This window comes from Myiozetetes cayanensis, unplaced genomic scaffold, assembly GCF_022539395.1.
Source record: "Myiozetetes cayanensis isolate MyiCay16 unplaced genomic scaffold, myiCay2020 scf12, whole genome shotgun sequence".
Classification (NCBI taxonomy): domain Eukaryota; kingdom Metazoa; phylum Chordata; class Aves; order Passeriformes; family Tyrannidae; genus Myiozetetes; species Myiozetetes cayanensis.
The window spans coordinates 17,645,891-17,668,369 of NW_026086826.1; positions in this window are offsets into that span (position 1 = coordinate 17,645,891).

The window sequence follows — 22,479 nt, forward strand, 5'->3', positions numbered from 1 at the left end:
TTTCCCCTGGTTATTTCTCTTCCTGAAATGAAAATAACCTGGCAAGAAAACAATGTTTCCACTCCCATCATTTTTGGGAAAGGAACACCACGCATGTTTTTTTTAACGTGCTAACTGACGGATAATTATTCACCAATATTTTTTGTGGAAGCAAGCAGGCTTGTTAACTGTGGTGACATTTTTAGTGATGCTATGATATCCCTGTGTCGTTGTTGCTTGATTTATCAGTGTCTAAAGGATTATTTTGTTGAAAAACTTACCATGGATCTTGTGTTTAAGGCTGACTTTATATGCGTATGAGTTCATTTGTGTGAATTTGTATGAAAATAAGGGACAGAACTGTTAAGATGCTTCTTCTGTTTTGGGCTTTTGGCTCTGTGTTATAAAATACAAACTGGAGCCTTGAATTCCATGCTTTAAAAGGGTATAGTTAAAAAGAGAAATATTGTAATTGAGAGCAGCTCAACCACAGCCATCCTACGGTTTTCATCTATTTACTCCCTCTCTTCTCCAGATTCCTGACTCACCTTCTCTCATTCCTGAACTTCTACAGGACTGTTACAGCCTTTGTCTCGCCACCTACCCTCTGGCTACAGACATGGGCCATCCTTGCCCTCCCCAACTTGTTCACCACCAGCTGCTAACCAGGCACCTGTGCCTGGGCAGGCACACTTTGATCCGATGCTGGACCTCTTCCATTTGCACATGGCTGTCATGGATCTTTGAAGGGTTAAAGCCAGTGTGCCAGTTTGTACGGAGGAATGGGATGGTAGTCATGTTGGAGACTCTGTGGGATCACTCTGGCTATGAACAGGACAAATAGGGATCACATTCACTTCAAGAGAGAGAACACCTGGTGAGAAATGCCTTTGAGAAAAGCACTGTTGAAAGGTTAGGGGTGAGAAGCCCAGGAACACTGCTGTGTTCCAAGCATTCCTTGCACAACAATGCAGGGGGTGTCTGCAGGTGCAGCTCAGTGCAATTCTGGCACCCAGAGACTGAAGCAGTGGGTTGGATAATGTGAATGTGACCCCCATCTTTTTTATACTCAGGGGAAGCAAAGGTGCTTAGATTTCCTGGAAAAAAGGTGCTGTTGAAAATTCTGTATATGCAAGCCAAAGGACATAAAATTCTTTCTTAAATAGGATAAATAAAAAGAAAATCAGACTGTAAATTGAATGCCAGACACAGGGCACCATAACCCCTTTGCTATAGCAGGGGCAGATTTACTCATGGGGTGACATGTCCTGTTCCTTTGCTTTCCTCCAGCACCCAGGTTGCCTTGCCTGGGTGAAACATTTGCACTCCAGGCTGTATGATCCAGCTTGGGCTGTACAGCCTTGATGGTCCAGCCAGTGCGATATTTCTTCCCTACCCCTTGTCCCCCAGTTTGGATGTGACAAAGGCATGTGGTTCTAGCAGTCTTATCAGCTCAACTCACTCATCATCTCCAATTCTTCCAAACACTCTGTGGGAAATTTAGGTGCTCTCCACCTCTCGGAATCAGTTTCACAGGGTTTGATGCATTAAATCCAGACTACAAGGTTAAAGTTACATCGATAGAAGGGACAAAGTGCCTTATTCTGGGTAGGCTCTCAAAATCAGATCAACTGTCAAAAAACTGTTTTGTCCTGAGGAGAAAGGTGGTGGAAAGGGAAGGCAGAGCACATTTTAGGGCCACTCGGGAGCCCTTTATGTGGGTTGTGGCCATTTGGTCTTCAATAAAACATGAATGCTTACCATAGCAACCACATCAGCCCCCTTCGAGATAGCCATTGCCTTAATAGAGATGGACATTCACTGAAGGAAGTCTAAGAAACACGTGTAGACCTTTTACAGTGCTGTGCAAGAAAAGAATCTCACTTGAGAGGCAGACGTGTTTTCCCAGGAAGTGTGTAAGAGTTAATGCAATACTCTGGAAGCTTTCTCTGCCTCTGCTCCATGCTTGCTCCTGGGAATTGCTGTTATTTGGGTGTGGCAGGCAGGGGACCACAACATTGATGGGATGGGTATTCCACATGGCCCTGCTACCTGTGCTGCTGGGGGAACTTGCTGCCCAGGATATTTTGGATCCTTTCCCACTAAAGATTCTCCCAAACTCCCAGCGTTCACATTGAGTCACTGTTTTCCTGAGATCTTGCCTGGTAGGTACTTTCCTGAAATGCATCCTTTTGCTTTAATCCCTGCTTAATCTTACAGAAAGATGCAAACATTTTTGAAACATCTCTTTGCCTTGGGAAGTCTCAGGGGTGTTCAACAAACTCTTCTGTGGCTTTTTATTCGCATGCCCCAAGAGCATACTGTGGTCCCTCCCGGTAAACAGGTTTGGATATGAAATGCTACTGGATCAACTTCCTGGAAAGAGGATGCTTTGATTTGTAAAATTGGAAAGAAAATGTTTATCCAGGAAGTATTAGATTAGTCACAGATTAATTACGATTGTCAAGTATTATTCATCTGTAATAAGAGTGAATTCTTCACTCAAGATTCATAGCAAAATAACATTATTTTTCAAATAGAAGTAATTTAAATTGAAGTAAGACCTTCTAATACCACCATCTGTACAAGTAAATTACTTTCAGAGTAATTAAATATGCATATCTGGGCTGTGTACTGTACTGATGAACCAAGTTTTATGGAAGCAATATGCTTGAAAATCCCTTAGGTATTAAAGATGAAGAATCCATGGCATTTTGCATTCGTATAACCATGAATAAGAAAAAAACCCACATTTTTTCTGTTGCATAATTTTGGGGAATATATTTTTATTAACTTTTCCAGGTTAATTAATATTTTTGCCAAATAGCAAATACGATCATCATGTTTATTAGTCTGACATTTCACAGGGACTTAAAGCTCCGTAAGAAATTTTAGCATTGTATGTGTCTGAATTTATGACTGTGACACAGTCACTCATCTTCTGCAGGTTCCCAGGAAGCAGAGCAGTGTGGTGAAACCGAAATCATTATGTTGACTGAATTCATTACTGCTGGACTCGCCCCTCCATGAAATAGCACTGCTCAGCCAATTGGGATTCATGGTCACAGCCCTTCATGGTATCATCAGGGTTTATAGTCCATAACAAATACAAATACAGACAGGAACAATAACAATACAGTACATCTGATCTATGATCCCACCATGTGAGACTTCATTGCGAGTACCGGAACAGAAACTGGCCACGTGTTTCTGTCGTGCGGATGAACGGGGCAGTTGCGCAGGAAGGAGAAGCCACGCCTCGGAACATGGAGCCTCTGGAATAGTCTTTGGTGACTAAAAGCCGTCTTTGTGCTCGCAGCACGTTGTTCACGACTTACGTAAAGCGTTGGTGTGTAGGGTAGCTTTGGAGGTTTGGTGGAAGAATCTGAACACTGCAGAAGTGTTTGGTTAAAAAAATACCTGAAGTCAGTTCTGTGGAGCACTTCAGAAGAAGTCTGAAATTCCAGCAGGTCAGCCCTTTCAAAGCAGCAAACACAGAAGTCTACATGTTACCAAAATGCAATAACAAACTCAAACACAGAGACACACAGGCAGCACAATCTCTGTTTGCAAGTCAGCCACTGCATGCTTCACGATGTGACTGATCCTTAGATTTATTATGTCAATGTAATGTTACTAATGAAACATATAGGGGTTCCTTGTCAAAAAGAGATTTAGTCTGCCTGCAGCACTTTCACAGTTATCTCCTCAGATTAACTGCAGAAGGTTGGCAACACATGCAGGACAATAGATCAATTCCTTCTGGACCCAAAATGTAAAATAAGAAATGGTGGCCTGAAACACAGATAAAGAGGAAAGGATGAGAGCTTCATTTCTCTACTCTAAGCCCTATGCTAGTATGTGTGAACCAGCATGTTGTGTCACCCCTTTGGGATCTGCTTACGTGTATCTTAGATCATACTTTATGATAGATGGGAAGTAGATGTTTATGTAGCCAAGAGGAAAACCATTAGAAATGTGTGACAATTGGCAATGTGGGAGGTATGGAAGTTTGAATGACATACTTTCTGACCTAGTATGAGGTAGTAGTTTTGGGACAGGTTCAGCTGCATTTAGTCTAATAATACACATATATTATGCTGGAGGTAGCCTGCATCAGCTTTCTTTATTTTTCTTCTTTGAGTGTCTCATCACCTTTGTCTCTGTTCTGTTCCTAAACTTCAGTTCATGCCCAGCATGCAGACCCTGGCATCTGCACATGTTCTGCTTCCAGCAGTTCATTTTCTGAAGCTAACACTGGAAGACTTAACACTTTTTTTTAGCAGATTTTATGTGAGGAAAGAGGCTTGAACAAAAACAAAGGTGGGAATTTGGGTGTGGATATGCTGGGTGAATCCCTGACAAACAGGCTTTGGCAGGTAGCTGTGTGGGATTGCTCCTAAGAGGGCTGTGTATAAGACTTTTATAATAGTCCTGAGGAGATCTGATTTTCAGGTCAAGGTTTGACCTATAGTAGACAATATACATGTAATACTTACTACTTTTGGGCAGCAAAGTACAGGTTGGAATTTAGGACAGCCCTACAGCAACAGCCCAGAGACATAAGCAAAAGAAAATCTACATAGTCAAAAAACAAAAACTGAAATGTGATTGTTCAGCTTCTGAATGTTTGCATGATTGTGACCACTTTGCCATATTTAAGTCCAGGTTTATGCTAAAACATTCTCAGACCAGCATTATTAGCATAATGTAGCACAATTCTGAATGCTTTGGAAGTGACTCTTCCATGAGTTTGAAAATGACAAGGTAAGACAAGGACATTAAAATCCTCCTTTATTCCTGTGTAACAGTGTCTTGTGCTCAGGATGTCTCCAATTCTCACAGAGGCTGGAGCATTATTTTCCATACCCTTTCCCCCCCATTTAGCTTCTAGTTACTTAGACAAAATTGAGGGAACTTTTTTACTTTTTTACTTGCCGTGCTTTTAAAGCTTTAAAAGCTTTTGCTGAAAAGGTACCTATTTTCTTATCACTTTTTTTTTTTTCCCCCTCCTTACTCTAGAAAAGGGCTTAATTTGAAGTTCTTTTTTGGCAGCTGTATTTCATTGTGATACATTATGTCAGGGCACATCAGTCACATGAAGATTTTATGGAAAAAACATACCCTTTTTAGATGTCCCTCTCTGCAACCCCCTTCAAAACATGGTGAGGTTTTTTTCAAGAAATTCAACTATCAACAGCATCATGATTCTCGAAACATCGTGGGTGTAATGGCTTCATCTTATTCAATTATATAAATGTAACTTAAAGAAGGACTATAGAATTTAACTTGGTGAACTTAGTAATTCTAAAAAAAATTGACCACTTTCACCTTTTACTGATGTTTACTTTTCAGTCTTGAGCAAGGTCTTGTCTTCTTTGTAACCAAGCTAATCCTATGCTGTTCCTTATTTTACCATTAAATGAGATACATTCTGAATTCAGATGAAAATGAGGTACCTTGATGAAAGTGGGCTTCAGGTGTCGCACACTAAGCATTGTACGCTTCTCTTTGCTCTGATCCTCCAGCACACATAAGATTTCACCTCTTCACCTTTGAACAAGATTGCACTAACTTTGATCTTTTCTATTTTGTTCAACTCCAGGGAAGGAGCAGCTACTTGAAAAATGTTATCATTTAGACGTTCAGAGGTTCTTTAAAAAAAAAAAAAAAAAAAAAAAAAAAGAGGGAAAAGAAAAAAAAACTTGAAAGCATGAACTAAAAGCTGCAGATTTTTAACTTGAGTATCAGCTTTTGTAGCTAGTACGCTATGGTTTAACATCAAAAGCTGTCACTATGTAGAACAAAACAAAATGTAGATTTTAAAAGCACACAGAATAATTAAGTACAAATTTCATTTTAGGTAAGCATTTTTCCGCAGTAGTGATATGACTGTCCTTACCAAGTCAAAGCATAAGCTGTGTGTTTTTGCTCCTTAGCTTATGGCCTAAGCCTATTACTTGAGCCTCTGTATTTTTGTGATATTAATTCATGATACTGACAGTTAATCTATTTTTATAACTCTTCTTATCTGAGCAAAATAACAAACTAGGTTCTTCATTCTCTTTAAGTCTGAGAGCATGTAATAATGGGGAGCAAAGTTAAAAGTAGGATATTTTCAATATCTTACATGGTTTAGCAATATTCTTATAATGATTATCACCATGTGCCAGTATGGTAGTTATTTTGCAATTATTTGGGTATTATTTGTTTTTTGGTTTGGTGGGTTTTTTGCTATTATAAGACAGTTTTTCACCCAAATACTTAAGAAGTTTAAATCACAGAGGACTACTGGGGCTGTACCAGCCCCAATGTGGCTCTAAAGTCCTAGGAAGTGTAATCAAAATTCTTATCTTAATGATTTACATTTTTTTCCATTGGTTCCTTTTTCTTCTTGCCTAGTTTGCTCGGGCTTGTGTTGTTTCATCTCTGTCTTCTCTGCTGAGACTGCAGTTGTTCAGGGATGCTCAGGGATGGTTGTGGTAAGTAGCTCTTCCTTTGTTTTGAGATTTGCTTTGCACAACAGTACAAATGGGGACAGTTTCCCCCTTCTTGAATGTGATGCCTATTGTATTCACTTCCATTAACAAGCAAGTTAATATCACATTAATTTACTCTTACATCTGATTTTTCGTGCCTGTTCTAAGGGTTGCTTAGATCATCTCCTAGATACTATCTCATAAAAGGTCTGAAGTACCCTTCCTCCTCCAAAGTGGAATTATGATTATTATTCAAAAGAATTATTTATATCACACTAAAATATTGGCAACAAAGAAATAAGATGTGGGTATACAGGTAAAATTATTGACAGAGCTAATCTCTACAGAGATCCTTGACATGGTTTCTTACAGGGACCAAGCAATATATTATTATTCATCACCGGTTTATTCACTCTTCTTTTTCTTTGTGGTTTTCTAGGTGTCAGGCAATCCTGGAACCAGGGACCACATGTCACATTTCATTCTCTAATTTCCCCAAAAACTTTTATTTGCATGTTGAAATTACTGGATGTATGTTCTGTTAAAGGTATTTGCCTGCACACTCTTCCTTAGAAGCCTTTGATCTCTTGTGGAGCAAAGGTTCATTGAGACTTTGGTTTGTTAATTTTCATAACTCCTTTGGGCCTGATTTTTTGAGGCTAACCAGGTAACTTGTTTTGAGATGTACTTTATTTTCTAGCCTTACCATCACATACATCTTTTGAAGATAAGCCCCACTTACAAGCAACTTCTACAGTAGCCAGTGTCTCATGTCACCAATTGACTGCCACCTACTCCAACATCTCTGGGGGGGGTTGTGATAAAGCCATCTGGGCTCTTTGGTAATACAGGACACTGGCAGCTGTAGCAGAAAACTTCAGGTTCTCTAATGACTGTGGGGTTAGTGCCAGTGTAAAATCAAAGGGGAAATGGCCTAAACCAGAAGTACTGAAAGAAAGATTAATCACTGTCACTTTGAGGGAGAAAATATGACACTCTGTGAGAGCTGATCCTTTTAGTGTTGCCCAAGCACCCAGTACTGCACTATGTGGCCAAAAATTACCCATGAGCAAGACACAGGCTATTGCTGACAGACTTCAGGGCCAAGAAAATCCTCTCATATCTCAGTGTCTGCTGGCTGTAGTTCCAGGCTCTGTCAGTGCTGTAGGAGCAAGCTGTCTAGTTTCCTTCTCCAGAAAGTTTGCAGCTACTGGGAAGCACCCCCAGGAAGCACTGGCATTCCCAAGGCACTCAAGCAATGAGCACTGGTGACAAACTCATAGATTTGTGCAGGTTTGAGATTGATGTCCCTATCTAGGTTTAATGACATCATTCCACTCAAATGTTTCCATTTTATTAATTTTCCAAGAAAAATTGCAAACCTAAGTTTTCAGTCTGCAAATCAAAGATTGCTCATTGCAGCACAACACAGAATTTTTTAAGTAATACATTATGATTTTTATTTTCCTGAGTATATGCAAAACAGTATGGTTATAGTATATAGGACAATACCTATCTTAAAGGACCTATTGTCTAGATATATTTTCTTTTAGGGTAGTTGGTAGTTAAAAGCTATCCTTATTGCACCGAGGAAGTAAAATCCACACTTGTTAGACTCCTATTTCATCCTCTTTCCTATAGTCTCACCTTTTTGGCCCTGCTAACTTTCATGTCCATAATGAACTCCATTTAGCTTCCCTGCAGCAGGACCTTGTCTTTGTAAATCACTGACCCAGCGGCATGAGGCTGCGTAGGAGAGCAGGTTATTTTTTTTTCTGGATTTTCTCTACTTCCTTCAGCAGTTGTAGCTTCTAAGAAACTGCAGAACAAACAAGTATAAAAGATCAGGAAGATGGCCTGAAAAAATAATGTTTAAAAGAGGTCTCATTGTACTCAGTTCTCCACTAGCTGCCAACTACAGACTGACGGCTGAAATCTTAGAAGGAGTTAATGAGATTAGGTCTTTGGTGACTGATTGCTTAATGCTGTCTTCTCATTCAGTGGTGTAATTTTTTTTTCTTTTTTCTCCAGTAACTATAAATAAACTTCTCATGGAGATCAGCTGGGACCTCATAGCAGAAGTTTCATTTAAAACAACTGGAAATTACTTCACCTCGTCTTAAGCCACAGCGTAACAGATACCTTCTCCTCCTCCAGCCCTGCTGTGAGTCAAAGGCATTTTCTGGGCTATTACTTTCCTGTGTCATTACTGTCCTGTGCTGAATGACCTTGAGCCTCTTCCTGTTGCCCCATCTTTGCTTGGCTCAGTGTGCGCATCCCTTGCTCTTTGTAAATACGCCTGCACTTTCACCTTTGCTGTACTCTTTTTCTCCACAGCTGAATGTATTGGTCCTTTGTCAGGCATTGAGACCCACATGTTTTTGTTCATAGGTACCTGTAGTAATTTTCCATGCTCCTGATAAGTGAAGATTTCTGTCCTCTTATTAAAAAAATGTTGGTATTGTCAGATGCTCAGTACTTGGCTACTGGTGTGGGCTCTCTCTCTCAGGGCTAACTCCTTTCTGCCTGTGCTTGCAGAGTGAGGGCAAATTAGGTGAAAGGGTAGAGAGATAGCATTTCATAGTTGTTTTCCTGGGACGTAAATTTCCATGTTTATGAAGCAGGGGAGAATCAGCCCACTGTGACTCACAGCACAGTTGGAAGAGCCCAGCTTGGGTTGTGTGTATCCGTACTAACAGGGAAAGCTGAAATGCTAATTTTGTTGTGACCTGCTTTAGCTCAGGTAAAGGTCATCAGACCCCTGGAAATGCTTAGTCCTTCCCACGGAAGCTTTGTGAGATTCCCCAACATCCTACCAACACAACCTGTATGTTTAGTTCTGTGGAGAATCTCTGCAGGAAGCGGAGAGCTGGCAGAGTGGTGGTAGAGAGGCATGGGGATGGCGGTTGTGTCAGAGGGGCAGTGAGGGTGCGATCCCTTCTGGGGCAGAGTCATGACCTTTTGCCTTTTTTTTTCATGTCAAACACCATGTAAATACTGCTGTGAAACAAATCTGCTACTTTTTGCTACCAATCGTATTCCCAATCTTCAGCCTCCTCGTAAAAGGCTGCATCAGCCTTTTCCAATGTTGACCACTGTGAAAGATTTGAGCACAAGCTAAAAGGAATGGGATATGAGACCGGGCAGATACAATAATGAGTACTGTGCAATTTTCAGCTGGTGTGGTGAAACCAGTTCATTTGACAAGTAGCACACACATAACCTAAAAGCATGTCTTGCTAAAATATAGGGGCTATCTGTGTATACAAATGCATGTGCATGCTCAAGTACTCTGCTGGGTCAAGGCCAGGATGTTCAGCAGTGTGTGGGCTTCACCCTTCCAGATGTCTCCAAAGATAAAATGGAAAGAAAGCGACAGTCAGTCCCAGTTACATGGAACACAATCCAGCTTTTAAAAGGCTACTTTTGATAATTAGGTATTTTGTGTACTGTGGCAAGATGTGAATTAGAAAGCCACTAATAATAATGTAGATCAGTCAGGGTAGCCTTGAAATTAGACCCCTAGCAGAGAGGTTGCACTGTATAATGATAGTACAGTACCATTTGTTTCAACACATTTAGCACTTCAGAATGGGATTTTTTTGTTAAACACCAGATGTTCTAGTGACCTGAGTGCTGACTTTCAAAGAAGACACAATAGAATAGTGTGTCAAGGTCAACAGCACAAATTAATCTGTATTATCATGCTGTCATATTACACCTTATGTCCCATATGAGGAAAGATCTATGGCTAGTGCTTTCCTTACATGCAACTGTATGGGGTATTTCAGTACACAGATTTTGAGTTTCCCAAGCCCTCAACCCCCGTGAAAGAAATCTGATTCTTGCTTTGATACTTTAAATTGTAAATGTAACATTCTTACAGTGGGTGAAGAATGTGTGGGAATGTGACTGTAATCTCACAGAACCAGAGAGACGTGCAGCAGCACAGTGAGAATTATGTCTGTTAATTGTAAATTCTGCATTTAAGGGCTTCAGAATAATAATCTGGGTAGCTTGGTTGTCTGCATTTTTCTCTTGACTTAAAAATGTGGTAGGGCACAAATGAATAATCATTTACAAACGTTTTAAATAATGGTTTGCCTGAAGTAAATGCTTTTGTCTCCATGAGTGTATCCCTGCATCCTCCTCTTCCCTGCCCTGTGACTTCTAAGCTATTGCTGCAAGATGGCAGGATGTCAATGCCCCCCAAATTGAACCTGTGATTTGTTTTTCTTTGATTTATGGGCTTGTAGTCAATAAACTTTATAAAGGAAAGTATCAGACTGAGCAATCAATCAAAGATAAGCAGATTCTTGTCCTTTAAAAGCATTTCACCCCAGTAAGCAAGGGCCTCATTCATCTTTTACAACCACTCTTGCAGCTTTCAGCTGAGAAAGGACTAGCTACTGACTACCTTCCCTTCTGCTGAAAAGACCCCTGTCCTTGCATCTGAGCTGAGATTTTTAAAATTCATTGCAGCAGTACATTTCCCTTCCATGGTATTTGCTATCTCTAAAAGGGCAGATTGTTTGTGTGTTTTTACTACAGGTAAATCTCCTTGCTGAGTAGAGTGGAAAGAGCTTATGTTTTAAAGTATCAGAGGCATGGACTATTGTTTTGCAGAAACAGTATTCATTTTCTTTGTTGCCTTGCAAAACAAAACATAAAAAAGGGTTCCCATTTGTTTTTTCAGTAGTATCTGAATTTCCTTTGGAGTAAGGCAAATGTTATCCTGCATGTTTTGCTTCTCTGAAGCACAGATGGTGTGCATATGCAGATTGGTGATTTTTTAATCAAAACAGTGACACTTGGGAATATATGTAAGTATTGTAATAATGCATTAGTCAGGAGTGATGTTGTAACACACTGAGATCATACACATAAATCTAAGACACCATGTCTAGACACCCCAGGGAAGATGGCATGCCATGGGTTAGAGCAAGCATTAAGGAAGTGCAATATTTCAAATATGATGGGAAAATAATGTAATTTGCAGACTTTAATAAAACCATCGGGGAATTAATTTCACTAAGGATGCACTCTCTCCCAAAACATCCACGTTTCTACATTTGCTTCATAGATAATCAGAACGCGAGGCACTGTACCTGCTATCTCAGGCATGAACACAGTACGATATCTATGAATTGTGCTGTATCTTTAATATGCTGAATATGAAAATAATCCCTTTACAGTGCTTTAGTGATATAAAGCTGCATTATGCAAACAATGCACAGACAGCATAAACCTTGGAGATTCAGAATTTGAAGAGCTTATAAATTAATCTCATAAGTGTTGATTTGGGCATGCTCAGGGAGTGCGCTCAGCTGTAAAACTTGACCGACCTAACCCTCCCAGTTTTAATTATTAGCTTTTTGATTATAAAATATTAAATGAAGATGTGCGATTTATGACTTTTGCATGTATAATTTCCCTTTCTCTGAAAAAAATTTTTTTTTTTTAAAGAATCCTTGCTGTCTTTGGCTGCTTTTGGTTATTTTGTTGTCTCTGTGTAGCTCTTAGTATATAATTTTAATCACCCAACCTCCCTTTAAATTTTTGCCAGCTGATAACTACTCACAAGCAAGTAAACTTGCAGTACCATGCCAGGAGTGTTGTGATAAAAATGTCAATTTAAACCTGGCCAAGGATGACAATCATAACTATTTCCAAGTGAGAAACTTGAACAGAATACATAACACAATAGTACTTTTTTCTTTCTTCCAGTGAAATATGTGCAGGAACCTGAGAGGTTCCCATAAAAATAACCCTTGCAGTCAAAACTCAACTTAAATTTTGGCTGCATTGGTAGCTCCATCAACCTCATCATTTCTTGTCATCTAAAAGACTGATGGTAGAAAATCTTCAATACAACTGAACATTTTCAACTAAAATATCATCAAGTCAAATGCTAGCCATAATCAGTCCTATTAATTCTGCAGCTGTAGGAATTAGTGAGGGAGCTCAGGTTTTGCAAATAGTAACAATAACTTGACCAACTGAACTCTGTTTCAAAAAATTAGTGCACAGAGTAAACCAAACAATTCTCTCTCCTCGTCTCTCTGTTCATATCTGGGTTATAAATACACTGTTCCAGAATTCTCTGTTAGTACAATAATCTAACATGAAGATACTTTGAAACCAAGCCTGGAACATGATGGGTTGAGACATAAGTGATACCTTAAATTCTCAGGAGATTCTTGGACAAGATAGGTTCACAGAGCTGGGACCATGGTGTGGTAACAGGGCTGAATGCCATTCCACATACAGATCTGTAAATAGCCCACATCCTCCTTCAGAAAATTGTAAGCCATTTTTAGCTCTTCCCATTTCAAAGTTAGATTTCATGTTCAAGGTTGTTTGGGAAATATGAATGGGCCTCAGGGCTTGTGCAGGCCTAGAAATATCTCCTCAAAATAATAATAAGGAACAGCTTTCATGAATCTCCATGGAGATTTCTTCCCTCTGAGCATCTTCCAAGGTCTTTGCCACAGTCAGGGCAGAATGTCTCTGTTCTTAGACCAGTCTTCCTGCTGTCCTCTGCCTCTTTGCATCTAGCTGTTGCTACACAACTATTATTAGTATATATTGCATTTATTCTATATTCATTTGCACAGTCCTCATTATAACTGTGGAGCATCAGTAACACATTAATGACCATCCTTTAACCTTAGTTTTGCCCCTCTTATTTCTCTTATATTTCTCTCATTCTGGTCTTTGTCAAGTTTCTTCTGTGTTTCTACCAGCACTTCATCTGTGTTAATTATTGTCATCCTTCATATTACAGCATTACATCCTTCATCCTTCATATTATGGTATCTAAAGTCTACACACTTTAAACAGTATCACATAAAAATGCAGTTATGTTTTAATTTGGAGATTGTTTTGCTAATATCAGTTCCTGTGAATGAAATGTATTACAGTCAAGTTCAATAAATACAATCCTCACCATTTGCTAGAACAGAAACCAAATCCTGGATTCTTCTATTCTGTGGAAAGTATTGTAATTTACTTTTAACATTTTCTCCCTGTTAAATGGAGCTTTGCTCTATTTCCTGGTATGGATGGAGAAGTTCTATGCAGCAGCTCTGCGTTGTATATGTTTTTGATTATAACTCCTGGTTTCATCCGACAATGTGTGCTCTTCAGCAGCACGCTCGCACTGCTCCTTCTCTTGGAGATCCGCAGCAGAGAGAATGGGGGGAGGAAGCTGCGTTTACCTCATCTCCTAGTTATGTATCTATGTGTGGTTTAGATCAAAACATCCTATAGATCCAGCTCTCTAGATATGAGGGTGTAAACGATGGCACTGTCATTAGGCTGGGGTCAGCCATGGTTGGGGATAGGGTGTGATAGAGGCTCTTGGTGCCTCCTTCTGCAGCCCCTCAGCCCACTGAGCTAAGAGTCTTCACTGGACTGTCGGAGATAGTCATTAAACCTGGTCATAAAGAATAACTTGTCAACCTACAGAATATCAGACCCTAGACAGAGCCCTTTAACCTTGCTTGACCTTTCACTGTGCTCCTTGACTAATGAGATGAATGGGAATTTTATTGGTGTTTCTTGACCTACGTCTTTTACATGACAGTTCTGTGTATCTGAGCAGCCTAATGCCTTATGTTTTGTAAATCAATATAGCTTTATCTATTTTTCGAAAGCTAGAAATGTTTTTTTTCAGGCTTACTATCACATCCTATAAATACTATTGATTTTGTTTAGCCTGAAAAACTATTTAATTTTGAATTGGCTCACCTTGTTAGTCAAATACAGTTCTTAGGTAAGTCCAGGCATGATTCTCATTCATCATGTTACATTTATCCCTATGGTATATGCAAACCTGGTGTCAATAATTTGAGAATGGGATCTCCTGTGAATAAAGCACATCTAAATTTTCAGTTTATGGAAGTTTTTCAGACTCCAGGATTTAAGGGGCATATGCAAGAAAGCAGTTACAGCAGATTGCATAGCCTCATGTTACCTTGGATAATGCAAATGTTATGGGACAGCAATGGGAATGTGCAACATTAAGCAAGCCTTAGATACTGTTATATGAATTGCACTGGCTTGGCTAAAAAGAAAAACTTAAAAATTGATTTTATAATTATATCTTCAGTATACAGTTTTCCTAGTCATTATTTTCCTTCTATCCTTTCATCCTTGCCATCCTTCCATTGACGGAACTATAAATACTCTCATTGCCATTCGTGATGTTCTGAAAGGAAGATTTCAACACAAGAGAGCAAAATAACAGTATTCAAGGTTTGGGTCATTGCTCCAACTGTTGTCTGCTGTATTTGACACAACTAATATTGTACTGCAACTACAACTGGAAATGGCCAGTCTTCGCGAGCGAAGATCCGGGGAAGGTCTTTCCACCTTCCAGCCTGCGCATTGGATTTTTTAGGTGAGACACAGTGTGCGCGGAACTGAGCCCACCCTTTAATCCTAAGGTTCATCTGCCGGGGCCAAGCAAGCTTGGACGGTGGCAGCGAGGTCCTTAGGACGTAGGTGGGTGGTGGTCTAGTGGTAAAGGCGCCGCGCTATCACCGCGGAGACCTGGGTTCGATTCCCGGTCAGGGCCACTCCCGGGCAGGTGGGGCTCGTTAGCCCTTAAAGGCAACCCACCTACGTCCTAAGGACCTCGCTGCCACCGTCCAAGCTCGCTTGGCCCCGGCAGATGAACCTTAGGATTAAAGGGTGGGCTCAGTTCCGCGCACACTGTGTCTCACCTAAAAAATCCAATGCGCAGGCTGGAAGGTGGAAAGACCTTCCCCGGATCTTCGCTCGCGAAGACTGGCCATTATTATTATTATTATTACAACTGGAAAGGACCAGTACAGTGATGTTCCTTGCAGGTGCTTCAGATATTTCTAAAGGTACTTTTGAACGTAACTTCTGACATTTCCTTGCTATGCATTCAAGACTTCTGTACAAGTATTTTCTCAGTTTCCTTTAGGAAATGAAACAAATTCCTATTTACTTACATGCATGATGTAAATAAATCCAATTTTCAAGACCAAGTCCAATGAGACAGTATTTTAAAATGCATTTCTCATTGTCCAACTCTGTGATAAGATTCTTATACAAGCCTTTGGATTGTATGGTAAATAGATACCCGTTTAATTTGTTCACATATAAGACATAAAAGCCTGATTCGATTATCCTCTTATAGCAAATGTTTGACCCTTTAGGTACCAAATAGATTACGCAAAGATTGACTCTATGTAAGTACAGAATCAATTAATATAAAAATGCAGGTATGATAGTGATTTTCAGCCTCATTTTTTATGTTAACCTCATACAAATGCAACCAAGAAAGTGATTGATATGTTTCTCTGTTTAACTTGTGAGATGTTAGTTTGTGTATCGTTACTCGCAATCAGCTTTTCAATTCTACTGTTATTTGCTTTTCTCCCTTGGTCAGGACAAAATATCAGATTGCTGAGTTACATCTTACATGGGGGGAAAAAAGTAGGAATTGCAAGACAATCAGTCTGTGAATTTTTAAAGAAACAACAGAGAAGCCAAACAACTTTATATCTTAGTTCCAGAAATCAATGTATAATATTGTTCTCCAAAAATACATCATCATCTCATGGCTTTAAAAATGATTGTGTGAAAAGCACATAAGTCTATTTTGTATAAAAACTAAAGAGAAAGTATTCATTTCTGCTTGTCATGGGGATGCCCATAAGAATTTGTGATAGGTGTCTAAATGCGGAGGTAAGTAATAAGCAGGTATTGACTTCTATTGAGATCAGTATCGAGATTTGTTGACCCAAAGAGGTTACAATTGACTGAAGAGTGGGGCAGTAAATCTTGTTATTGAACAAAAAGCTAAAGTCAATATATGTATTATTATAAACATTTTTCTTTTGGAAGAGATAATAAGGGCGGAGTGGTTTAAGACTTTAGATTTATATGGCCATGATAGCACACAGTTCTTCTATTAGTCAAAGGATAGAGAATGCCTGTGGTTTGTTTTTTTTTAATATATTTATTTTTAATACAGCTTCACCAATCATGCCAAAGCACTAAAGCCTGTATCAACTTTCACATCATAAACCCTTATTCTCATTGTTTTATAACTCAGCTATAAAGGTTATTTTCAGATTGAAATTTCGTCTGCAAGCTCTTTGCCTAAGAATCATTTTTTCCCCAGAAGGGTGAAAGGAATAAAGATGATCTATTGAACTATTTATTGAATTTTAGAGGAGCACAGAAAAAACGTGTTGTGATTTTTATATAATTCAAGATTTAGATTGTATTCCTTATTGAATATTATTTTTCTGCATAAAGCTAGGATTTACTTGATCATAAAGGTAGGGCCTGCAAATGTTCTTTCAGTGCTTTCAAACACTTGCTAATATTAATCCATGCCTTGTATTGTAAACAAGTATTTTTATGATTCTTATATTTTAGTCCACTCCATTATGCTCTGGACAGTACATTATATTTTAGGTTATTGCTTGGAAAAATAAAGAGGAGACAGAGCACAGAAGAAAACAGAAATCCATCTAGCTGAATATATTAAGCTTATTAATTAAAATCACGTATATCCCATAGTGAGAGTGACTGAAGAAATAACTGCTGAATTGCTATTTTATAACGTTTATAGCTGTTAGTTTCTTGGCTGCCTGTAGAAAAGATCCTTCAGTAACTCCAAAATCCTCTAACAAAAATAATTTGCTGTTTCCCATTGCAGAAACCGTCTGCATCCTTCCTTCCTTCACGAGACCCTCCTATGTTTCTTTAGGATTCAGGAGCTTGTACTAATTTAGGAGACTCACTGAATCTCTTTAGCAGCACAGGCTATGATAAATGCATCAAACATATTCTCTGCTCTTTGCACTGGCTTGCTGTGAATTTAAAAACTAACTCCAGCTTGCTGTCCTTATCTCAGAGATGCTCTGTGGCCTGGTCTCAGTGCAGAGGAGGCTGCATGAAGCTCACCGAGGAGCCCCTGGCTGGGCTGCAGTGCCTGGTGCAGGTCCACTGCCAGCGTGGAGCTGTTTGGGGCAGGAGCGAAGCAGAGAGGAATAATCACCCTATCCAAACCCTGGGTCCAAGCTGTGCTCTGCTCCCTGGTGAGGTGCTCTCTGGTGGTGACATTAGATTCACTTGCCTTCTGCACTTCCACACTGTTGGCATTGCTTGCAGTGGCATTCTGAGCTGTGAATTACCACACTGAGGCCAATGGCCAGAACCTTTGCCCTCCTTGGAGAAGTTCTCCTCCTGTCTCTGTATAACCTCATGGAAATATCATCAGGGAAATTATCTACTCTTCTGTCAGGCGTCAGTATGTTGAAAGACAGCTTAAGACTTGTATCTCCTGCAAGAACAGGATCTTCAGATTCCCTGCAAAAAAATGACTTATGCTATTTCTTCTCTCTGTTTATGCAGTTTCTATTCGGAAATGTACAGGAGGGAAGGGCGACTGTCTCATCCCCAGTTTTGCTGTGTTGAAGATATGCATGCAGGTAAACACTCTGTCTGACTAAAACTGTATGGCCTGGAGGCCTTAGCTTTCCACAAGGCTGACCATTGTTTCCGGTCATTTGACTTTAGTTCTTCAACAGAGGAGGGAAATCACTGAAAAAAAGACATTTTGCAATCATTAAAAATGTCATAGCTGCATTTTTCTCTTAATATGGAATTATCATAGGTACCTGTAGCATATCAAACATCTGACTAGGGAGGCTGGTTTTGGTTTTTTTTTGCTTTTTTGTCTTTTGGCAGACAGTGCAGTGGCCTCCCTTCCAAACATAATTGAGAAGTTCAGCTTTCACTCTTACCCAACATGGACCAGCAGACTGGAAGACATTTGCTTGTTTCACCACCAATATATAAATTACTCTGTTTGCGTTTTGCCAGAGAAGGGTTCTATGAAGAAGTTTGGCTTAGAATATCTTGGGCTCCAGCCATACTCAACTAAAGCTGTGGAACGTCCCACTATCTCTGTCTTTCCATTCACTACAAGATAACGTACTTCAGCTTCATCTGCTAAAGTATACAGAGGAATAATTTCTTAACAAAAGCACGCATCTCCCTGGGAGCACACAAGGTTTTCAGAAATCACAGCATCTGGCTGTGTTTTGCCCACCTTATTGCAGTTTCTGTCTGTTGATGCTGGTGTGTTTAAATTAGTTGCCGTTTCCAAACTGTTGTAAAGGCTGTTGATGAAAATCTTCTGTAGCAACACAGTGCCCACAGATTTATTCAAACGTACTGAAACTTCATTAATTTCCATTCCCAAGACAGTTTCCAACCTTCCCCTATGGATATGCATGCTGTTTAATGGCACATGAATTAGCATGTCTACTTGTTGGCACCAGTGTGGTAATGGTGGCAGTTGCTGATAAAGTCATTAGATGGAAATAAAGGATCTCAAATAAGTTAATGTTGAAAGACATCTGAATTTAGCAGGAGCAGGTCTGACAATATAAAATGAATCTTTAATTTATTGAGCTTCAGCGTGGTCAGCTTCTACTTGAGGCTTCTTGGGAGGCGGAGATATTTTAAAATTCTAAGTTTATGGGTTTTTTTTTTGAAAGTCACCTGCTTTTTGGTGTATGAACTGTCTAAATTACTTTATGTCTGCTAGTCTCCATTTAAAATGTGCTTATAGCAAGTGAATAGTAATCTGGATTTGTGAAGTAGAAGGGAAAATCTACTTATGATGACATCCTTTTTCTGAAGCTTAAGCAAGCCAACCCTGCTTCTTCGGGAGGAGATACACCTTTTTGAATATATACAATTCAAGCACAGTTTTAACAGAGAATGAAAAAATACTTATTGAACTGACAAACATTGGGCTGAATGTCCCATCTGAAAATGACAACTTCTTTTGTAGTTTGAAAATAGTGCTTCTGCACTCATTTTCCTATGAGTACAACATTATATACTTCGGTCATAATGAACTATGTTTTGTTTGCAACGCAAGGTAATGTGGTATCAGAGTAGTGCCATACGGATCTATAATGTGGTTTCTAGAAGTAATACATTAGGATTATTTATCTGGGGTTTATTAGTGTTCACAAAGCCTGATCATGATTGATTTGATCATAATTTGCTCTTCCTGATTTTCCACTGATCAAAAATTACTGTGTTTAAGCTAGAGATGAGTTACTCTCCTCATTGTTTGCCAGAGTGGGACTGAGTGGAATAATGTTGAGCCAGACAAACTTAAACTGGTAAAGTTACTTACTTTTTTTAAAAGACATGGGCATAGTGGGTTATGTGGGTGAAAATCTTTCCATCACAAGCCTTGTAAGCCCAAAGAACATTTTTATTACAGTCAGTGGGGGATGTTCAAACAATGAGAAGTTGAAGAGCAAAAATGTGATTCTAGCTGATTCTTGATCTTGCTGGGGGAGGCTGTGCTTTGATTTCTTTCAGGAGAAAATGGTGCACACCTGTGATATTACATAAAACATTGCATAATTATGAGAGTAACACCCTGAATTTTCTTCCTTCAGTTCTGGCCCAGTCCGCCTCTAATGAAGCAGCAAGTGTGTGGTGAATTTCATTCAGATTTGTCTTTGTGGCTTGGCTTGCAAGTGTGTGAATCTATACTTGTTGCCCTTGGCATATATTTTCTGGTGTTGCTTTTGGTTGTATCAGGGAGAAAGCCTAATAATGTTCCATTAAAATAAGTTTACTATTCAGACCAGATTGTTAACTTTTGTTTCCTTCCACATTTGCAGCCTAATTGTATTTAATATCACAGTTCAGAGCTTTCCTCTCTCTGCTCCTTGTCAGTCAAAGGTATTTAAAAGAGGATTTAAACCAGCTATTTTTTTGTGCTTAATCCTTGATCCCTTCTGCTCGCCCCCCGTCCAGGCTTGCTTATTGACTGGAAATAGCAACCTGTGTCCACATTTTACAGCTCTAGTTTGCAGTAATTTTGTCTTATGCCTTTGGAGTATAAATGATTGTTCAATTCAGACATTCAAAATGAAAGTGAAGTTGCCAGTGGAAACGGGTGGCTCATTATACAATGAGTGAGTACAAATAAAAAGGTGCCTGAGTATAATAATCAGAAGATATTGACTTTTGTTGAGGTCAGGATCACAATTTATTAACCCAAGAGGTAAATATTGACTGAAACTTTGGGCAGCTTTTTTTTTCCTTCTTTCCTTGTAGCCCAGAGAAGACAGTAGAGGATTTACTAAATAACTCCATCTGCCTGCACAGTGAGATGGAGACTTTTTGCATTTTGCCTGCAGTTTTATGCTCGTCTTTTGTTCTGGCTCTCCCAAGGGCAAAACGATTTATAGCGTATTTTAGAGGAATATTTAAAATCATGCTAATTGGTGTTTCTTAGTAATTAATTCTGCTCTTGACAAGCCAGAATCTTCTCCTGAAACAGGTTTTGCTTCTGAGTGCTTCATCAGATGATCCCAGCCCCAGACTGGCTGTCTGCATTTTTGTTTCTGCCCTGGCCATCACCCTCTCTGATGTCTCAGGGACCATTTTCTTTTTTTGTGTCTAAAAACACTAGGGTATTGTAGCAGCCATCAGAAAGATGCCCTTGGGAATGATGACTCCTTGTGCTGCTGACATTCTCCTCACTCTCCAGAAAGGGCTTTAAAATCAAATTATTTGCCAGCTGCAAAGCCCCTCATTTGGCTAAAATGAGCTCCCCAAAACTGCTATTCTGCTATTTTACTTGAAAAACCGGGCTTTGCCAGGTTTCCTCCATCTTTGACTGTTCCATCCTTCCAAGGGGCCACAATGTAGTTTCCATCCTCAGATGCTGATAAATGTGCAACTGACATAGGGTGACAAGTTCCTTAGTACACTTTCCCGTACTCTCCTATGACAGTTTGTGCTAAAAGATATGTTTTGAATTCCTGGAGCCATTATGAACCTTTTCAGAGCAGGACACTTGCCTGCTTTAAATTCAAACCCAATTTTTTTTGTACTTACCTGTTGTCTTTTTCGTTACTAGTAATTTATGGGATGACAGTAACGTGACTGGCATTTTGCAGGAGGGTCTGGTCCCTGCCTCAGGAGCCACATGGGTGCAGAGCTACAGTAGAGTTGGCTGGGGACCAAGGGGTGCTGGTTGCCAGATGCCAGCTCACAATCACTGCATCCCTGCCACCACACCTGTGTAACATTTGCAGCCCGTGACCTTACCGTCTTCCAGGCGAAAAGAGGTGGTGCAGTGGGCATCAGTGTGACTTTCTACTCTTACAGGCTATTTTTTAGATTTGCTTCTTTCCTGTCCTCCCTTTCCTCCTTCCCCAGTTTTCTATTTTGTCAAATATTCTGCTGCTTCTTTATCAGTGTCCTCATTGCCCACTGTCTTGTTTCATTGCTCCTGCTTCCCCCTCAGAGTTTTTTGTTGTTCAGAGTTTGATTTACATGAGGCAATGCCAGACACAATTGGGTTTTCACACAATTTTAGACATTACAAAATAACTCCAGGGAGTTTTTAGCAGGTGAGGACTGCTTAGTAAGCATTGGAAATGTGTTATGAACCTGCTGAAAAAAAATCCATTTGTGAATAAGGATCTGAAAAGTATTAGTATCAAATTGTTATATATGAGAGCAAAGTCTTAAATCAAGCTTTGTAATCTGTGGATTTTTGTGGAGGTGTGGACATTTGCATAGCAAACATAAGCCTGCTGAAACTAAGCTTTTCCTCTTTACCTCTGCAGAGCCTTCAGAATGGATCCACAGATTCCTAAGCGTTCATGGACCCCGGACTGGAAGCCACAGCCACAAACCAGATTAACATTCTGTGAGGTCTGGCAGAAAGTTTTCTGCTGAAGCCCAGATTACAGCTTTGCTGAGCAGAGTAACCTGCCCCAAATGGTAACACAGGCTGATTTAGACATTGCCCAAATCACTCTGTAGGGTTAGAGAGTCTAATGGATCTGTTGCATCTTGGAGACACCATGTCTTTTCTGCACTGTTCTACATGTCTGACTTGTGTCTGGTGTAATGCAACCTGCATGACCTGATCCAGAGAAACCCATTACCTGTACCAATGAGGCCCATAAAACACTTC